Genomic DNA, 18,340 nt, shown 5'->3' with positions numbered 1-18,340 from the left:
TTTAAATGCAATCCATAACCCGGATTTGCCAGGAACCCTTCTTACTCCTCCTACTTGCATGTGACACTGGGCTTAGGATCTGCATAGGAAACACACACACAAGCACACACCTACCTTTGTTGCCTGCAGATGCCTCCTTGGCTGTCCCCAAACGGTATCAAACCAACACCCACGGGAAGCTGTAAGCATAGAGGACATGCCTGCACCCCATTGGACTTACCTGTGTGGGTTAAATCCGGGTTATTTGACAACCTATGGCGGTGATGGTTCTGCTCAGGCAGAGCAGTGCTGATGCTCCTCATAAAGCTGTCGCTGCTGTGAAGGTTCTAGGTGACATCACAAATCCCTTTGGTTACATACACAACAAAGCTGGGTTGTTGTTGTTTACACTCTGCAAGGCCTGTGGAAGTGAGTGACATCATAGCACTGTAGTTCTGAGGGTTCAAGATGGATGCAACAATCTCCTGTTGCTTCTATGAAGGCCGTAATAGACGACATCACCAAACAGCTCCATAGTCACATACACAGCAAAGGAGAGATGTTGTTTACACCTAGTGATGTCAGTGGTATTGAGTGACATCACAGCACAGTGCTAAGGCTCCTGGGCCTGGACACAGCAGCGGCTGCAATATCTCAACGGAGAATACGTTTATATCTATGTGTGTGTGTGCGCATATATATATATATATATATATATATATATATATATATATATTTCTCCGCCGAAATCACTTTTAAACCCATTTCCACCTTTTTTTCCCTTCTCTTCCTCTTACTTTTTTTTCACGTTTTTTTACGTTTTTCTCCTTTTCGCCTCTTTTCTGGGCGTATTATTCTTCTTTTTCTTCTTTTTTTTCGTCTAATGCATACCCCATCAGTGCAGCAATGCTTATTCAATACCGCCAGCAGATGGAGACACTGGGGGATAATTTTCTAAGGATTTATACTGATTTTTCCTGTCTGAATTTGTCGCACAGAAAGTTGCAGGCCAAATATGTGTGACATTTCTGCGACTTTAGCTTCTAGAGCATTTTTACAACATTATACATAGGTGCTGAATACATAAAAAGCGACTGTTCAGCGACAGACAAGTCGCATCGGCTGAAAGTAGGTGTCACGATGCCGGCTGGCAGGTGGTGGATCCTCTGTGCCAGAGAGGGATTGGCGTGGACCGTGCTAGAGGATCGGTTCTAAGTCACTACTGGTTTTCACCAGAGCCCGCCGCAAAGCGGGATGGTCTTGCTGCGGCGGTAGTGACCAGGTCGTATCCCCTAGCAACGGCTCAACCTCTCTGGCTGCTGAAGATAGGCGCGGTACAAGGGAGTAGACAGAAGCAAGGTCGGACGTAGCAGAAGGTCGGGGCAGGCAGCAAGGATCGTAGTCAGGGGCAACGGCAGAAGGTCTGGAATCACAGGCAAGGAACACACAAGGAACGCTTTCACTGGCACTAGGGCAACAAGATCCGGCGAGGGAGTGAAGGGGAAGTGAGGTGATATAGGGAAGTGCACAGGTGTAAACACTAATTGGAACCACTGCACCAATCAGCGGTGCAGTGGCCCTTTAAATCGCAAAGACCCGGCGCGCGCGCGCCCTAGGGAGCGGGGCCGCGCGCGCCGGGACAGAACTGACGGGGAGCGAGTCAGGTACGGGAGCCGGGGTGCGCATCGCGAGCGGGCGCTACCCGCATCGCGAATCGCATCCCGGCCGGAGGTGGTAACGCAGCGCCCCGGGTCCGTGGAACCGACCGGGGCGCTGCAGTGAGGGAAGTGTAGCGAGCGCTCCGGGGAGGAGCGGGGACCCGGAGCGCTCGGCGTAACAGTACCCCCCCCCTTGGGTCTCCCCCTCTTCTTGGGGCCTGAGAACCTGAGGATCAGACTTTTGTCCAGGATATTGTCCTCAGGTTCCCAGGACCTCTCTTCTGGACCACAACCCTCCCAATCCACTAAAAAAAAAGTTCTTCCCCTGACCTTTTTGGAGGCCAAGATCTCTTTGACAGAGAAGATGTCCGAGGAGCCGGAAACAGGAGTGGGAGGAACAGATTTAGGAGAAAAACGGTTGAGGATGAGAGGTTTAAGAAGAGAGACGTGAAAGGCATTAGGGATACGAAGAGAAGGAGGAAGAAGAAGTTTGTAAGAGACAGGATTAATTTGACACAAAACTTTAAAAGGACCAAGATAGCGTGGTCCCAACTTATAGCTCGGGACACGGAAACGGACATATTTAGCGGAGAGCCATACCTTGTCTCCAGGGGAAAAAATGGGAGGAGCTCTTCTTTTCTTATCTGCGAATCTCTTCATGCGAGAAGAAGCCTGTAAGAGAGAATTTTGGGTCTCTTTCCATATGGTGGAAAGATCACGAGAAATTTCATCCACAGCGGGCAGACCAGAGGGCAAGGGGGTAGGGAGGGGGGGGAAGAGGGTGACGGCCGTACACCACAAAAAACGGAGATTTGGAGGAAGATTCAGAGATTCTGAAATTATACGAGAATTCGGCCCAAGGTAGAAGATCTGCCCAGTCATCCTGGCGGGAGGAAACAAAATGTCGTAAATAGTCACCCAAGATCTGGTTAATTCTCTCTACTTGTCCATTGGATTGAGGATGGTATGCAGAAGAAAAATTTAATTTAATCTTGAGTTGTTTACAGAGAGCCCTCCAGAATTTAGACACAAATTGGACGCCTCTATCCGAGACGATCTGTGTAGGCAACCCGTGAAGACGAAAAATGTGTACAAAAAATTGTTTAGCCAACTGAGGCGCTGAAGGAAGACCAGGAAGAGGGATGAAATGTGCCATTTTGGAGAATCGATCAACGACCACCCAAATAACAGTGTTGCCATGGGATGGGGGTAAGTCAGTAATAAAATCCATACCAATCAGAGACCAAGGTTGTTCGGGGACAGGTAGAGGATGAAGAAAACCAGCGGGCTTCTGGCGAGGAGTCTTATCCCGGGCACAGATAGTGCAGGCTCGCACAAAGTCCACCACATCAGTCTCAAGAGTCGGCCACCAATAGAAGCGAGAGATGAGTTGCACAGATTTCTTAATGCCCGCATGACCTGCGAGATGGGAGGAGTGACCCCATTTGAGGATCCCAAGGCGTTGGCGTGGAGAAACAAAGGTCTTTCCTGGAGGAGTTTGCCTGATGGAGGCTGGAGAAGTGGAAATCAGGCAGTCAGGAGGAATGATGTGTTGAGGAGAGAGTTCAATTTCAGAGGCATCTGAGGAACGAGAGAGAGCATCGGCCCTAATGTTCTTATCAGCAGGCCGAAAGTGAATTTCAAAATTAAATCGGGCAAAGAACAGAGACCACCTGGCCTGACGAGGATTCAGCCGTTGGGCAGACTGGAGGTAGGAGAGGTTCTTGTGATCGGTGTAAATAATAACTGGAAATCTTGATCCCTCCAGCAGATGCCTCCATTCCTCAAGTGCTAATTTAATGGCTAGAAGCTCTCGATCCCCGATGGAGTAGTTCCTCTCCGCCGGAGAGAAGGTCCTGGAAAAGAAACCACAAGTAACAGCATGCCCGGAAGAGTTTTTTTGTAGAAGGACAGCTCCAGCTCCCACTGAGGAGGCATCAACCTCCAATAGGAAGGGTTTAGATGGGTCAGGTCTGGAGAGCACGGGAGCCGAAGAAAAGGCAGACTTGAGTCGTTTAAAGGCGTCTTCCGCTTGAGGAGGCCAAGACTTGGGATCGGCATTTTTTTTTGTTAAAGCCACAATAGGAGCCACAATGGTAGAAAAATGTGGAATAAATTGCCTGTAATAATTGGCGAACCCCAAAAAACGTTGGATGGCACGGAGTCCGGAGGGGCGTGGCCAATCTAAGACGGCAGAGAGTTTATCTGGGTCCATTTGTAGTCCCTGGCCAGAGACCAAGTATCCTAGAAAAGGAAGAGATTGGCATTCAAACAGACATTTCTCTATTTTGGCATAGAGTTGATTATCACGAAGTCTCTGAAGAACCATACGGACATGCTGGCGGTGTTCTTCAAGATTGGCAGAAAAAATCAGGATATCGTCCAGATATACAACAACACAGGAGTATAGGAGATCACGAAAAATTTCATTAACAAAGTCTTGGAAGACGGCAGGGGCGTTGCATAGACCAAAGGGCATGACCAGATACTCAAAGTGTCCATCTCTGGTGTTAAATGCCGTTTTCCATTCATCCCCCTCTCTGATGCGGATGAGATTATAAGCACCTCTTAAGTCCAGTTTGGTAAAAATATGGGCACCTTGGAGACGATCAAAGAGTTCAGAGATGAGGGGTAGGGGGTAGCGGTTCTTAACCGTGATTTTATTAAGACCGCGGTAGTCAATGCAAGGACGTAGAGAGCCATCTTTTTTGGACACAAAGAAAAATCCGGCTCCGGCAGGAGAGGAGGATTTACGGATAAAGCCCTTTTTTAAATTTTCTTGGACGTATTCAGACATGGCAAGAGTCTCTGGGACGGACAGAGGATAGATTCTGCCCCGGGGTGGAGTAGTGCCCGGGAGGAGGTCAATGGGACAATCATAAGGCCTGTGAGGAGGTAGAGTCTCAGCTTGTTTTTTGCAAAAAACGTCCGCAAAGTCCATATAGGCCTTAGGGAGACCGGTTACATGAGGAAGCACAGGGACACGGCAAGGTTTACTGGGAACCGGTTTTAAGCAGTCCTTGGAACAAGAGGGCCCCCAACTCTTGATCTCCCCAGTGGACCAATCCAGGATTGGGGAATGGAGTTGAAGCCAGGGAAGTCCAAGAAGGATTTCAGAAGTGCAATTGGGGAGGACCAACAGTTCAATCCTCTCGTGATGAGATCCGATGCACATTAGAAGGGGCTCCGTGCGGAAACGTATAGTACAGTCCAATCTTTCATTGTTTACACAATTGATGTAGAGGGGTCTGGCGAGACTCGTCACCGGGATGTTGAACCTGTTGACGAGAGAGGCCAGGATAAAATTTCCTGCAGATCCAGAGTCCAAGAAGGCCACAGCAGAGAAGGAGAAGGCAGAGGCAGACATCCGCACAGGCACAGTAAGACGTGGAGAAGCAGAGTAGACATCAAGGACTGTCTCACCTTTGTGCGGAGTCAGCGGACGTCTTTCCAGGCGGGGAGGACGGATAGGACAATCCTTCAGGAAGTGTTCGGTACTAGCACAGTACAGGCAGAGATTCTCCATGCGGCGTCGTGTCCTCTCTTGGGGTGTCAGGCGAGACCGGTCGACCTGCATAGCCTCCACGGCGGGAGGCACAGGAACAGGTTGCAGGGGACCAGAGGAGAGAGGAGCCGGGGAGAAGAAACGCCTCGTGCGAACAGAGTCCATATCCTGGCGGAGCTCCTGACGCCGTTCGGAAAAACGCATGTCAATGCGAGTGGCAAGATGGATGAGTTCATGTAGGTTAGCAGGGATTTCTCGTGCGGCCAGAACATCTTTAATGTTGCTGGATAGGCCTTTTTTAAAGGTCGCGCAGAGTGCCTCATTATTCCAGGATAATTCTGAAGCAAGGGTACGGAACTGTACGGCATACTCGCCAACGGAAGAATTACCCTGGACCAGGTTCAACAGGGCAGTCTCAGCAGAAGAGGCTCGGGCAGGTTCCTCAAAGACACTTCGAATTTCCGAGAAGAAGGAGTGTACAGAGGCAGTGACGGGGTCATTGCGGTCCCAGAGCGGTGTGGCCCAAGCCAGGGCTTTTCCAGACAGCAGGCTGACTACGAAAGCCACCTTAGACCTTTCAGTGGGGAACTGGTCCGACATCATCTCCAAGTGTAATGAACATTGGGAAAGAAAGCCACGGCAAAACTTAGAGTCCCCATCAAATTTATCCGGCAAGGATAGTCGTATTCCAGAAGCGGCCACTCGCTGCGGAGGAGGTACAGGAGCTGGCGGAGGAGATGATTGCTGGAGCTGTGGTAGTAACTGTTGTAGCATAACAGTCAGTTGAGACAGCTGTTGGCCTTGTTGCGCAATCTGTTGTGACTGCTGGGCGACCACCGTGGTGAGGTCAGCGACAACTGGCAGAGGAACTTCAGCGGGATCCATGGCCGGATCTACTGTCACGATGCCGGCTGGCAGGTGGTGGATCCTCTGTGCCAGAGAGGGATTGGCGTGGACCGTGCTAGAGGATCGGTTCTAAGTCACTACTGGTTTTCACCAGAGCCCGCCGCAAAGCGGGATGGTCTTGCTGCGGCGGTAGTGACCAGGTCGTATCCCCTAGCAACGGCTCAACCTCTCTGGCTGCTGAAGATAGGCGCGGTACAAGGGAGTAGACAGAAGCAAGGTCGGACGTAGCAGAAGGTCGGGGCAGGCAGCAAGGATCGTAGTCAGGGGCAACGGCAGAAGGTCTGGAATCACAGGCAAGGAACACACAAGGAACGCTTTCACTGGCACTAGGGCAACAAGATCCGGCGAGGGAGTGAAGGGGAAGTGAGGTGATATAGGGAAGTGCACAGGTGTAAACACTAATTGGAACCACTGCACCAATCAGCGGTGCAGTGGCCCTTTAAATCGCAAAGACCCGGCGCGCGCGCGCCCTAGGGAGCGGGGCCGCGCGCGCCGGGACAGAACTGACGGGGAGCGAGTCAGGTACGGGAGCCGGGGTGCGCATCGCGAGCGGGCGCTACCCGCATCGCGAATCGCATCCCGGCCGGAGGTGGTAACGCAGCGCCCCGGGTCCGTGGAACCGACCGGGGCGCTGCAGTGAGGGAAGTGTAGCGAGCGCTCCGGGGAGGAGCGGGGACCCGGAGCGCTCGGCGTAACAGTAGGCCAGAATGTCAGTCCATGTTGGAGCAGGTTTAGATACAGTCTAAAGCATAGATCTCAAAGTCTGTGCACAGAATTTAGCAAGGGCCTCGCACCTTCTGATGCATCAGGTAGGTGCACAATAGCATAGCCTAACCCTCTGTACTTTGGTCTATATTGATGCGGGACATAGACAGCCAGCTGATGACCAATCCATTAGTGCAATGGATGGCTGGAAGCATTTGTCTTTGCCTTTGCAATACCACAGAAGCAATGCATGGTCAATGTACAGCAATGACACACCTGTGTGAACAGCCAGGAGACCCCCCCCCCCATGTTATGTTACATAGTTACATAGTTAGTACGGTCGAAAAAAGACATATGTCCATCACGTTCAACCAGGGAATTAAGGGGTAGGGGTGTGGCGCGATATTGGGGAAGGGATGAGATTTTATATTTCTTCATAAGCATTAATCTTATTTTGTCAATTAGGAACATTCAGCACCCACCCGCTATCAAGGCAGCTGCCTATCATGTCATGCCCTACCTGCACAGGTGTGCTGGCTACTCAAATGATCCAATTAAGGAGGCCATTTAGTCAGCAGCAGCAGAAGTCCTGTGCCTGGACGCTCCAACAGGGGCCAGACACAAGCAGAAGCAGAAGCAGCAGAAGCAGCAGCAGCACCACCTTTTGTTTTTTGGCTGCAGCAGCAGCAAGGCCCACAGGGCTGGCTAGCTGGCTAGCCAGCAAGCAGGTAGCAATGAAAGTAGGAATCTTTCTTTTTAACCCTGTAAGGGGGTGGTGCACTGTACCCGAAGATACTGCCATATCGGGTCAATGCATAGGGCGACGGAAGCAAGCTTCGAAATCGGCCCCCGTTCTCAAAAATCCATTTAATATATGGTCCCCAGATAGGGGACGTATCAGATATTAAACTGATAAGAACAGATACTACACTTGATCTTAGCCAAAAGGCCGAGAAGCGATAACCGTGAAAGGGGCGGGCCCAACAAGGTCCCCTTCATGGGCACTATCACTGCTTGCTGTCAGGGAGGCTGCCAGACAATTTTCCATGCACACTCTGGGCTGGGGGGCAGTCAACCACCAGTACACACAGCAGAACCTAAACCCATACCATTATTGCTAAGCAGCAAGACAGGGGCCCATTGCACTCCCACGGGGCCTTTTTAAATGCAATCCATAACCCGGATTTGCCAGGAACCCTTCTTACTCCTCCTACTTGCATGTGACACTGGGCTTAGGATCTGCATAGGAAACACACACACAAGCACACACCTACCTTTGTTGCCTGCAGATGCCTCCTTGGCTGTCCCCAAACGGTATCAAACCAACACCCACGGGAAGCTGTAAGCATAGAGGACATGCCTGCACCCCATTGGACTTACCTGTGTGGGTTAAATCCGGGTTATTTGACAACCTATGGCGGTGATGGTTCTGCTCAGGCAGAGCAGTGCTGATGCTCCTCATAAAGCTGTCGCTGCTGTGAAGGTTCTAGGTGACATCACAAATCCCTTTGGTTACATACACAACAAAGCTGGGTTGTTGTTGTTTACACTCTGCAAGGCCTGTGGAAGTGAGTGACATCATAGCACTGTAGTTCTGAGGGTTCAAGATGGATGCAACAATCTCCTGTTGCTTCTATGAAGGCCGTAATAGACGACATCACCAAACAGCTCCATAGTCACATACACAGCAAAGGAGAGATGTTGTTTACACCTAGTGATGTCAGTGGTATTGAGTGACATCACAGCACAGTGCTAAGGCTCCTGGGCCTGGACACAGCAGCGGCTGCAATATCTCAACGGAGAATACGTTTATATCTATGTGTGTGTGTGCGCATATATATATATATATATATATATATATATATATATATATATATATTCTCCGCCGAAATCACTTTTAAACCCATTTCCACCTTTTTTTCCCTTCTCTTCCTCTTACTTTTTTTTCACGTTTTTTTACGTTTTTCTCCTTTTCGCCTCTTTTCTGGGCGTATTATTCTTCTTTTTCTTCTTTTTTTTCGTCTAATGCATACCCCATCAGTGCAGCAATGCTTATTCAATACCGCCAGCAGATGGAGACACTGGGGGATAATTTTCTAAGGATTTATACTGATTTTTCCTGTCTGAATTTGTCGCACAGAAAGTTGCAGGCCAAATATGTGTGACATTTCTGCGACTTTAGCTTCTAGAGCATTTTTACAACATTATACATAGGTGCTGAATACATAAAAAGCGACTGTTCAGCGACAGACAAGTCGCATCGGCTGAAAGTAGGCCAGAATGTCAGTCCATGTTGGAGCAGGTTTAGATACAGTCTAAAGCATAGATCTCAAAGTCTGTGCACAGAATTTAGCAAGGGCCTCGCACCTTCTGATGCATCAGGTAGGTGCACAATAGCATAGCCTAACCCTCTGTACTTTGGTCTATATTGATGCGGGACATAGACAGCCAGCTGATGACCAATCCATTAGTGCAATGGATGGCTGGAAGCATTTGTCTTTGCCTTTGCAATACCACAGAAGCAATGCATGGTCAATGTACAGCAATGACACACCTGTGTGAACAGCCAGGAGACCCCCCCCCCCCATGTTATGTTACATAGTTACATAGTTAGTACGGTCGAAAAAAGACATATGTCCATCACGTTCAACCAGGGAATTAAGGGGTAGGGGTGTGGCGCGATATTGGGGAAGGGATGAGATTTTATATTTCTTCATAAGCATTAATCTTATTTTGTCAATTAGGAACATTCAGCACCCACCCGCTATCAAGGCAGCTGCCTATCATGTCATGCCCTACCTGCACAGGTGTGCTGGCTACTCAAATGATCCAATTAAGGAGGCCATTTAGTCAGCAGCAGCAGAAGTCCTGTGCCTGGACGCTCCAACAGGGGCCAGACACAAGCAGAAGCAGAAGCAGCAGAAGCAGCAGCAGCACCACCTTTTGTTTTTTGGCTGCAGCAGCAGCAAGGCCCACAGGGCTGGCTAGCTGGCTAGCCAGCAAGCAGGTAGCAATGAAAGTAGGAATCTTTCTTTTTAACCCTGTAAGGGGGTGGTGCACTGTACCCGAAGATACTGCCATATCGGGTCAATGCATAGGGCGACGGAAGCAAGCTTCGAAATCGGCCCCCGTTCTCAAAAATCCATTTAATATATGGTCCCCAGATAGGGGACGTATCAGATATTAAACTGATAAGAACAGATACTACACTTGATCTTAGCCAAAAGGCCGAGAAGCGATAACCGTGAAAGGGGCGGGCCCAACAAGGTCCCCTTCATGGGCACTATCACTGCTTGCTGTCAGGGAGGCTGCCAGACAATTTTCCATGCACACTCTGGGCTGGGGGGCAGTCAACCACCAGTACACACAGCAGAACCTAAACCCATACCATTATTGCTAAGCAGCAAGACAGGGGCCCATTGCACTCCCACGGGGCCTTTTTAAATGCAATCCATAACCCGGATTTGCCAGGAACCCTTCTTACTCCTCCTTCTTGCATGTGACACTGGGCTTAGGATCTGCATAGGAAACACACACACAAGCACACACCTACCTTTGTTGCCTGCAGATGCCTCCTTGGCTGTCCCCAAACGGTATCAAACCAACACCCACGGGAAGCTGTAAGCATAGAGGACATGCCTGCACCCCATTGGACTTACCTGTGTGGGTTAAATCCGGGTTATTTGACAACCTATGGCGGTGATGGTTCTGCTCAGGCAGAGCAGTGCTGATGCTCCTCATAAAGCTGTCGCTGCTGTGAAGGTTCTAGGTGACATCACAAATCCCTTTGGTTACATACACAACAAAGCTGGGTTGTTGTTGTTTACACTCTGCAAGGCCTGTGGAAGTGAGTGACATCATAGCACTGTAGTTCTGAGGGTTCAAGATGGATGCAACAATCTCCTGTTGCTTCTATGAAGGCCGTAATAGACGACATCACCAAACAGCTCCATAGTCACATACACAGCAAAGGAGAGATGTTGTTTACACCTAGTGATGTCAGTGGTATTGAGTGACATCACAGCACAGTGCTAAGGCTCCTGGGCCTGGACACAGCAGCGGCTGCAATATCTCAACGGAGAATACGTTTATATCTATGTGTGTGTGTGCGCATATATATATATATATATATATATATATATATATATATATATATATATATATATTTCTCCGCCGAAATCACTTTTAAACCCATTTCCACCTTTTTTTCCCTTCTCTTCCTCTTACTTTTTTTTCACGTTTTTTTACGTTTTTCTCCTTTTCGCCTCTTTTCTGGGCGTATTATTCTTCTTTTTCTTCTTTTTTTTCGTCTAATGCATACCCCATCAGTGCAGCAATGCTTATTCAATACCGCCAGCAGATGGAGACACTGGGGGATAATTTTCTAAGGATTTATACTGATTTTTCCTGTCTGAATTTGTCGCACAGAAAGTTGCAGGCCAAATATGTGTGACATTTCTGCGACTTTAGCTTCTAGAGCATTTTTACAACATTATACATAGGTGCTGAATACATAAAAAGCGACTGTTCAGCGACAGACAAGTCGCATCGGCTGAAAGTAGGCCAGAATGTCAGTCCATGTTGGAGCAGGTTTAGATACAGTCTAAAGCATAGATCTCAAAGTCTGTGCACAGAATTTAGCAAGGGCCTCGCACCTTCTGATGCATCAGGTAGGTGCACAATAGCATAGCCTAACCCTCTGTACTTTGGTCTATATTGATGCGGGACATAGACAGCCAGCTGATGACCAATCCATTAGTGCAATGGATGGCTGGAAGCATTTGTCTTTGCCTTTGCAATACCACAGAAGCAATGCATGGTCAATGTACAGCAATGACACACCTGTGTGAACAGCCAGGAGACCCCCCCCCCCATGTTATGTTACATAGTTACATAGTTAGTACGGTCGAAAAAAGACATATGTCCATCACGTTCAACCAGGGAATTAAGGGGTAGGGGTGTGGCGCGATATTGGGGAAGGGATGAGATTTTATATTTCTTCATAAGCATTAATCTTATTTTGTCAATTAGGAACATTCAGCACCCACCCGCTATCAAGGCAGCTGCCTATCATGTCATGCCCTACCTGCACAGGTGTGCTGGCTACTCAAATGATCCAATTAAGGAGGCCATTTAGTCAGCAGCAGCAGAAGTCCTGTGCCTGGACGCTCCAACAGGGGCCAGACACAAGCAGAAGCAGAAGCAGCAGAAGCAGCAGCAGCACCACCTTTTGTTTTTTGGCTGCAGCAGCAGCAAGGCCCACAGGGCTGGCTAGCTGGCTAGCCAGCAAGCAGGTAGCAATGAAAGTAGGAATCTTTCTTTTTAACCCTGTAAGGGGGTGGTGCACTGTACCCGAAGATACTGCCATATCGGGTCAATGCATAGGGCGACGGAAGCAAGCTTCGAAATCGGCCCCCGTTCTCAAAAATCCATTTAATATATGGTCCCCAGATAGGGGACGTATCAGATATTAAACTGATAAGAACAGATACTACACTTGATCTTAGCCAAAAGGCCGAGAAGCGATAACCGTGAAAGGGGCGGGCCCAACAAGGTCCCCTTCATGGGCACTATCACTGCTTGCTGTCAGGGAGGCTGCCAGACAATTTTCCATGCACACTCTGGGCTGGGGGGCAGTCAACCACCAGTACACACAGCAGAACCTAAACCCATACCATTATTGCTAAGCAGCAAGACAGGGGCCCATTGCACTCCCACGGGGCCTTTTTAAATGCAATCCATAACCCGGATTTGCCAGGAACCCTTCTTACTCCTCCTACTTGCATGTGACACTGGGCTTAGGATCTGCATAGGAAACACACACACAAGCACACACCTACCTTTGTTGCCTGCAGATGCCTCCTTGGCTGTCCCCAAACGGTATCAAACCAACACCCACGGGAAGCTGTAAGCATAGAGGACATGCCTGCACCCCATTGGACTTACCTGTGTGGGTTAAATCCGGGTTATTTGACAACCTATGGCGGTGATGGTTCTGCTCAGGCAGAGCAGTGCTGATGCTCCTCATAAAGCTGTCGCTGCTGTGAAGGTTCTAGGTGACATCACAAATCCCTTTGGTTACATACACAACAAAGCTGGGTTGTTGTTGTTTACACTCTGCAAGGCCTGTGGAAGTGAGTGACATCATAGCACTGTAGTTCTGAGGGTTCAAGATGGATGCAACAATCTCCTGTTGCTTCTATGAAGGCCGTAATAGACGACATCACCAAACAGCTCCATAGTCACATACACAGCAAAGGAGAGATGTTGTTTACACCTAGTGATGTCAGTGGTATTGAGTGACATCACAGCACAGTGCTAAGGCTCCTGGGCCTGGACACAGCAGCGGCTGCAATATCTCAACGGAGAATACGTTTATATCTATGTGTGTGTGTGCGCATATATATATATATATATATATATATATATATATATATATATATATTTCTCCGCCGAAATCACTTTTAAACCCATTTCCACCTTTTTTTCCCTTCTCTTCCTCTTACTTTTTTTTCACGTTTTTTTACGTTTTTCTCCTTTTCGCCTCTTTTCTGGGCGTATTATTCTTCTTTTTCTTCTTTTTTTTCGTCTAATGCATACCCCATCAGTGCAGCAATGCTTATTCAATACCGCCAGCAGATGGAGACACTGGGGGATAATTTTCTAAGGATTTATACTGATTTTTCCTGTCTGAATTTGTCGCACAGAAAGTTGCAGGCCAAATATGTGTGACATTTCTGCGACTTTAGCTTCTAGAGCATTTTTACAACATTATACATAGGTGCTGAATACATAAAAAGCGACTGTTCAGCGACAGACAAGTCGCATCGGCTGAAAGTAGGCCAGAATGTCAGTCCATGTTGGAGCAGGTTTAGATACAGTCTAAAGCATAGATCTCAAAGTCTGTGCACAGAATTTAGCAAGGGCCTCGCACCTTCTGATGCATCAGGTAGGTGCACAATAGCATAGCCTAACCCTCTGTACTTTGGTCTATATTGATGCGGGACATAGACAGCCAGCTGATGACCAATCCATTAGTGCAATGGATGGCTGGAAGCATTTGTCTTTGCCTTTGCAATACCACAGAAGCAATGCATGGTCAATGTACAGCAATGACACACCTGTGTGAACAGCCAGGAGACCCCCCCCCCCATGTTATGTTACATAGTTACATAGTTAGTACGGTCGAAAAAAGACATATGTCCATCACGTTCAACCAGGGAATTAAGGGGTAGGGGTGTGGCGCGATATTGGGGAAGGGATGAGATTTTATATTTCTTCATAAGCATTAATCTTATTTTGTCAATTAGGAACATTCAGCACCCACCCGCTATCAAGGCAGCTGCCTAATCATGTCATGCCCTACCTGCACAGGTGTGCTGGCTACTCAAATGATCCAATTAAGGAGGCCATTTAGTCAGCAGCAGCAGAAGTCCTGTGCCTGGACGCTCCAACAGGGGCCAGACACAAGCAGAAGCAGAAGCAGCAGAAGCAGCAGCAGCACCACCTTTTGTTTTTTGGCTGCAGCAGCAGCAAGGCCCACAGGGCTGGCTAGCTGGCTAGCCAGCAAGCAGGTAGCAATGAAAGTAGGAATCTTTCTTTTTAACCCTGTAAGGGGGTGGTGCACTGTACCCGAAGATACTGCCATATCGGGTCAATGCATAGGGCGACGGAAGCAAGCTTCGAAATCGGCCCCCGTTCTCAAAAATCCATTTAATATATGGTCCCCAGATAGGGGACGTATCAGATATTAAACTGATAAGAACAGATACTACACTTGATCTTAGCCAAAAGGCCGAGAAGCGATAACCGTGAAAGGGGCGGGCCCAACAAGGTCCCCTTCATGGGCACTATCACTGCTTGCTGTCAGGGAGGCTGCCAGACAATTTTCCATGCACACTCTGGGCTGGGGGGCAGTCAACCACCAGTACACACAGCAGAACCTAAACCCATACCATTATTGCTAAGCAGCAAGACAGGGGCCCATTGCACTCCCACGGGGCCTTTTTAAATGCAATCCATAACCCGGATTTGCCAGGAACCCTTCTTACTCCTCCTACTTGCATGTGACACTGGGCTTAGGATCTGCATAGGAAACACACACACAAGCACACACCTACCTTTGTTGCCTGCAGATGCCTCCTTGGCTGTCCCCAAACGGTATCAAACCAACACCCACGGGAAGCTGTAAGCATAGAGGACATGCCTGCACCCCATTGGACTTACCTGTGTGGGTTAAATCCGGGTTATTTGACAACCTATGGCGGTGATGGTTCTGCTCAGGCAGAGCAGTGCTGATGCTCCTCATAAAGCTGTCGCTGCTGTGAAGGTTCTAGGTGACATCACAAATCCCTTTGGTTACATACACAACAAAGCTGGGTTGTTGTTGTTTACACTCTGCAAGGCCTGTGGAAGTGAGTGACATCATAGCACTGTAGTTCTGAGGGTTCAAGATGGATGCAACAATCTCCTGTTGCTTCTATGAAGGCCGTAATAGACGACATCACCAAACAGCTCCATAGTCACATACACAGCAAAGGAGAGATGTTGTTTACACCTAGTGATGTCAGTGGTATTGAGTGACATCACAGCACAGTGCTAAGGCTCCTGGGCCTGGACACAGCAGCGGCTGCAATATCTCAACGGAGAATACGTTTATATCTATGTGTGTGTGTGCGCATATATATATATATATATATATATATATATATATATATATATTTCTCCGCCGAAATCACTTTTAAACCCATTTCCACCTTTTTTTCCCTTCTCTTCCTCTTACTTTTTTTTCACGTTTTTTTACGTTTTTCTCCTTTTCGCCTCTTTTCTGGGCGTATTATTCTTCTTTTTCTTCTTTTTTTTCGTCTAATGCATACCCCATCAGTGCAGCAATGCTTATTCAATACCGCCAGCAGATGGAGACACTGGGGGATAATTTTCTAAGGATTTATACTGATTTTTCCTGTCTGAATTTGTCGCACAGAAAGTTGCAGGCCAAATATGTGTGACATTTCTGCGACTTTAGCTTCTAGAGCATTTTTACAACATTATACATAGGTGCTGAATACATAAAAAGCGACTGTTCAGCGACAGACAAGTCGCATCGGCTGAAAGTAGGCCAGAATGTCAGTCCATGTTGGAGCAGGTTTAGATACAGTCTAAAGCATAGATCTCAAAGTCTGTGCACAGAATTTAGCAAGGGCCTCGCACCTTCTGATGCATCAGGTAGGTGCACAATAGCATAGCCTAACCCTCTGTACTTTGGTCTATATTGATGCGGGACATAGACAGCCAGCTGATGACCAATCCATTAGTGCAATGGATGGCTGGAAGCATTTGTCTTTGCCTTTGCAATACCACAGAAGCAATGCATGGTCAATGTACAGCAATGACACACCTGTGTGAACAGCCAGGAGACCCCCCCCCCCCCCATGTTATGTTACATAGTTACATAGTTAGTACGGTCGAAAAAAGACATGTCCATCACGTTCAACCAGGGAATTAAGGGGTAGGGGTGTGGCGCGATATTGGGGAAGGGATGAGATTTTATATTTCTTCATAAGCATTAATCTTATTTTGTCAATTAGGAACATTCAGCACCCACCCGCTATCAAGGCAGCTGCCTATCATGTCATGCCCTACCTGCACAGGTGTGCTGGCTACTCAAATGATCCAATTAAGGAGGCCATTTAGTCAGCAGCAGCAGAAGTCCTGTGCCTGGACGCTCCAACAGGGGCCAGACACAAGCAGAAGCAGAAGCAGCAGAAGCAGCAGCAGCACCACCTTTTGTTTTTTGGCTGCAGCAGCAGCAAGGCCCACAGGGCTGGCTAGCTGGCTAGCCAGCAAGCAGGTAGCAATGAAAGTAGGAATCTTTCTTTTTAACCCTGTAAGGGGGTGGTGCACTGTACCCGAAGATACTGCCATATCGGGTCAATGCATAGGGCGACGGAAGCAAGCTTCGAAATCGGCCCCCGTTCTCAAAAATCCATTTAATATATGGTCCCCAGATAGGGGACGTATCAGATATTAAACTGATAAGAACAGATACTACACTTGATCTTAGCCAAAAGGCCGAGAAGCGATAACCGTGAAAGGGGCGGGCCCAACAAGGTCCCCTTCATGGGCACTATCACTGCTTGCTGTCAGGGAGGCTGCCAGACAATTTTCCATGCACACTCTGGGCTGGGGGGCAGTCAACCACCAGTACACACAGCAGAACCTAAACCCATACCATTATTGCTAAGCAGCAAGACAGGGGCCCATTGCACTCCCACGGGGCCTTTTTAAATGCAATCCATAACCCGGATTTGCCAGGAACCCTTCTTACTCCTCCTACTTGCATGTGACACTGGGCTTAGGATCTGCATAGGAAACACACACACAAGCACACACCTACCTTTGTTGCCTGCAGATGCCTCCTTGGCTGTCCCCAAACGGTATCAAACCAACACCCACGGGAAGCTGTAAGCATAGAGGACATGCCTGCACCCCATTGGACTTACCTGTGTGGGTTAAATCCGGGTTATTTGACAACCTATGGCGGTGATGGTTCTGCTCAGGCAGAGCAGTGCTGATGCTCCTCATAAAGCTGTCGCTGCTGTGAAGGTTCTAGGTGACATCACAAATCCCTTTGGTTACATACACAACAAAGCTGGGTTGTTGTTGTTTACACTCTGCAAGGCCTGTGGAAGTGAGTGACATCATAGCACTGTAGTTCTGAGGGTTCAAGATGGATGCAACAATCTCCTGTTGCTTCTATGAAGGCCGTAATAGACGACATCACCAAACAGCTCCATAGTCACATACACAGCAAAGGAGAGATGTTGTTTACACCTAGTGATGTCAGTGGTATTGAGTGACATCACAGCACAGTGCTAAGGCTCCTGGGCCTGGACACAGCAGCGGCTGCAATATCTCAACGGAGAATACGTTTATATCTATGTGTGTGTGTGCGCATATATATATATATATATATATATATATATATATATATATATTTCTCCGCCGAAATCACTTTTAAACCCATTTCCACCTTTTTTTCCCTTCTCTTCCTCTTACTTTTTTTTCACGTTTTTTTACGTTTTTCTCCTTTTCGCCTCTTTTCTGGGCGTATTATTCTTCTTTTTCTTCTTTTTTTTCGTCTAATGCATACCCCATCAGTGCAGCAATGCTTATTCAATACCGCCAGCAGATGGAGACACTGGGGGATAATTTTCTAAGGATTTATACTGATTTTTCCTGTCTGAATTTGTCGCACAGAAAGTTGCAGGCCAAATATGTGTGACATTTCTGCGACTTTAGCTTCTAGAGCATTTTTACAACATTATACATAGGTGCTGAATACATAAAAAGCGACTGTTCAGCGACAGACAAGTCGCATCGGCTGAAAGTAGGCCAGAATGTCAGTCCATGTTGGAGCAGGTTTAGATACAGTCTAAAGCATAGATCTCAAAGTCTGTGCACAGAATTTAGCAAGGGCCTCGCACCTTCTGATGCATCAGGTAGGTGCACAATAGCATAGCCTAACCCTCTGTACTTTGGTCTATATTGATGCGGGACATAGACAGCCAGCTGATGACCAATCCAT

The 18,340-nt window shown here is 48.0% G+C and overlaps 5 non-coding genes across 5 annotated transcripts; all 5 read right to left on the bottom strand.

Annotated features, from left to right (window-relative positions):
• Window positions 1-7,523: 7,523 nt before the first annotated feature.
• On the bottom strand, window positions 7,524-7,714 carry LOC130299236 (U2 spliceosomal RNA). Its single transcript, XR_008850416.1, has one exon. It is a non-coding gene; the product is annotated as a U2 spliceosomal RNA (small nuclear RNA).
• A 2,088-nt stretch (window positions 7,715-9,802) lies between these two features.
• On the bottom strand, window positions 9,803-9,993 carry LOC130299235 (U2 spliceosomal RNA). The gene has a single exon (XR_008850415.1). It is a non-coding gene; the product is annotated as a U2 spliceosomal RNA (small nuclear RNA).
• Window positions 9,994-12,089: 2,096 nt separating this feature from the next.
• LOC130299233 (U2 spliceosomal RNA) lies at window positions 12,090-12,280 on the bottom strand. The gene has a single exon (XR_008850413.1). It is a non-coding gene; the product is annotated as a U2 spliceosomal RNA (small nuclear RNA).
• Window positions 12,281-14,369: 2,089 nt separating this feature from the next.
• On the bottom strand, window positions 14,370-14,560 carry LOC130299232 (U2 spliceosomal RNA). The gene has a single exon (XR_008850412.1). It is a non-coding gene; the product is annotated as a U2 spliceosomal RNA (small nuclear RNA).
• Window positions 14,561-16,645: 2,085 nt separating this feature from the next.
• Window positions 16,646-16,836, bottom strand: LOC130299231 (U2 spliceosomal RNA). Its single transcript, XR_008850411.1, has one exon. It is a non-coding gene; the product is annotated as a U2 spliceosomal RNA (small nuclear RNA).
• Between the last annotated feature and the right edge of the window lie 1,504 nt (window positions 16,837-18,340).

This window comes from Hyla sarda, unplaced genomic scaffold (genome assembly GCF_029499605.1).
Source record: "Hyla sarda isolate aHylSar1 unplaced genomic scaffold, aHylSar1.hap1 scaffold_1044, whole genome shotgun sequence".
NCBI lineage: Eukaryota > Metazoa > Chordata > Amphibia > Anura > Hylidae > Hyla > Hyla sarda.
This window is presented reverse-complemented; position numbering and strand designations above follow the sequence as displayed.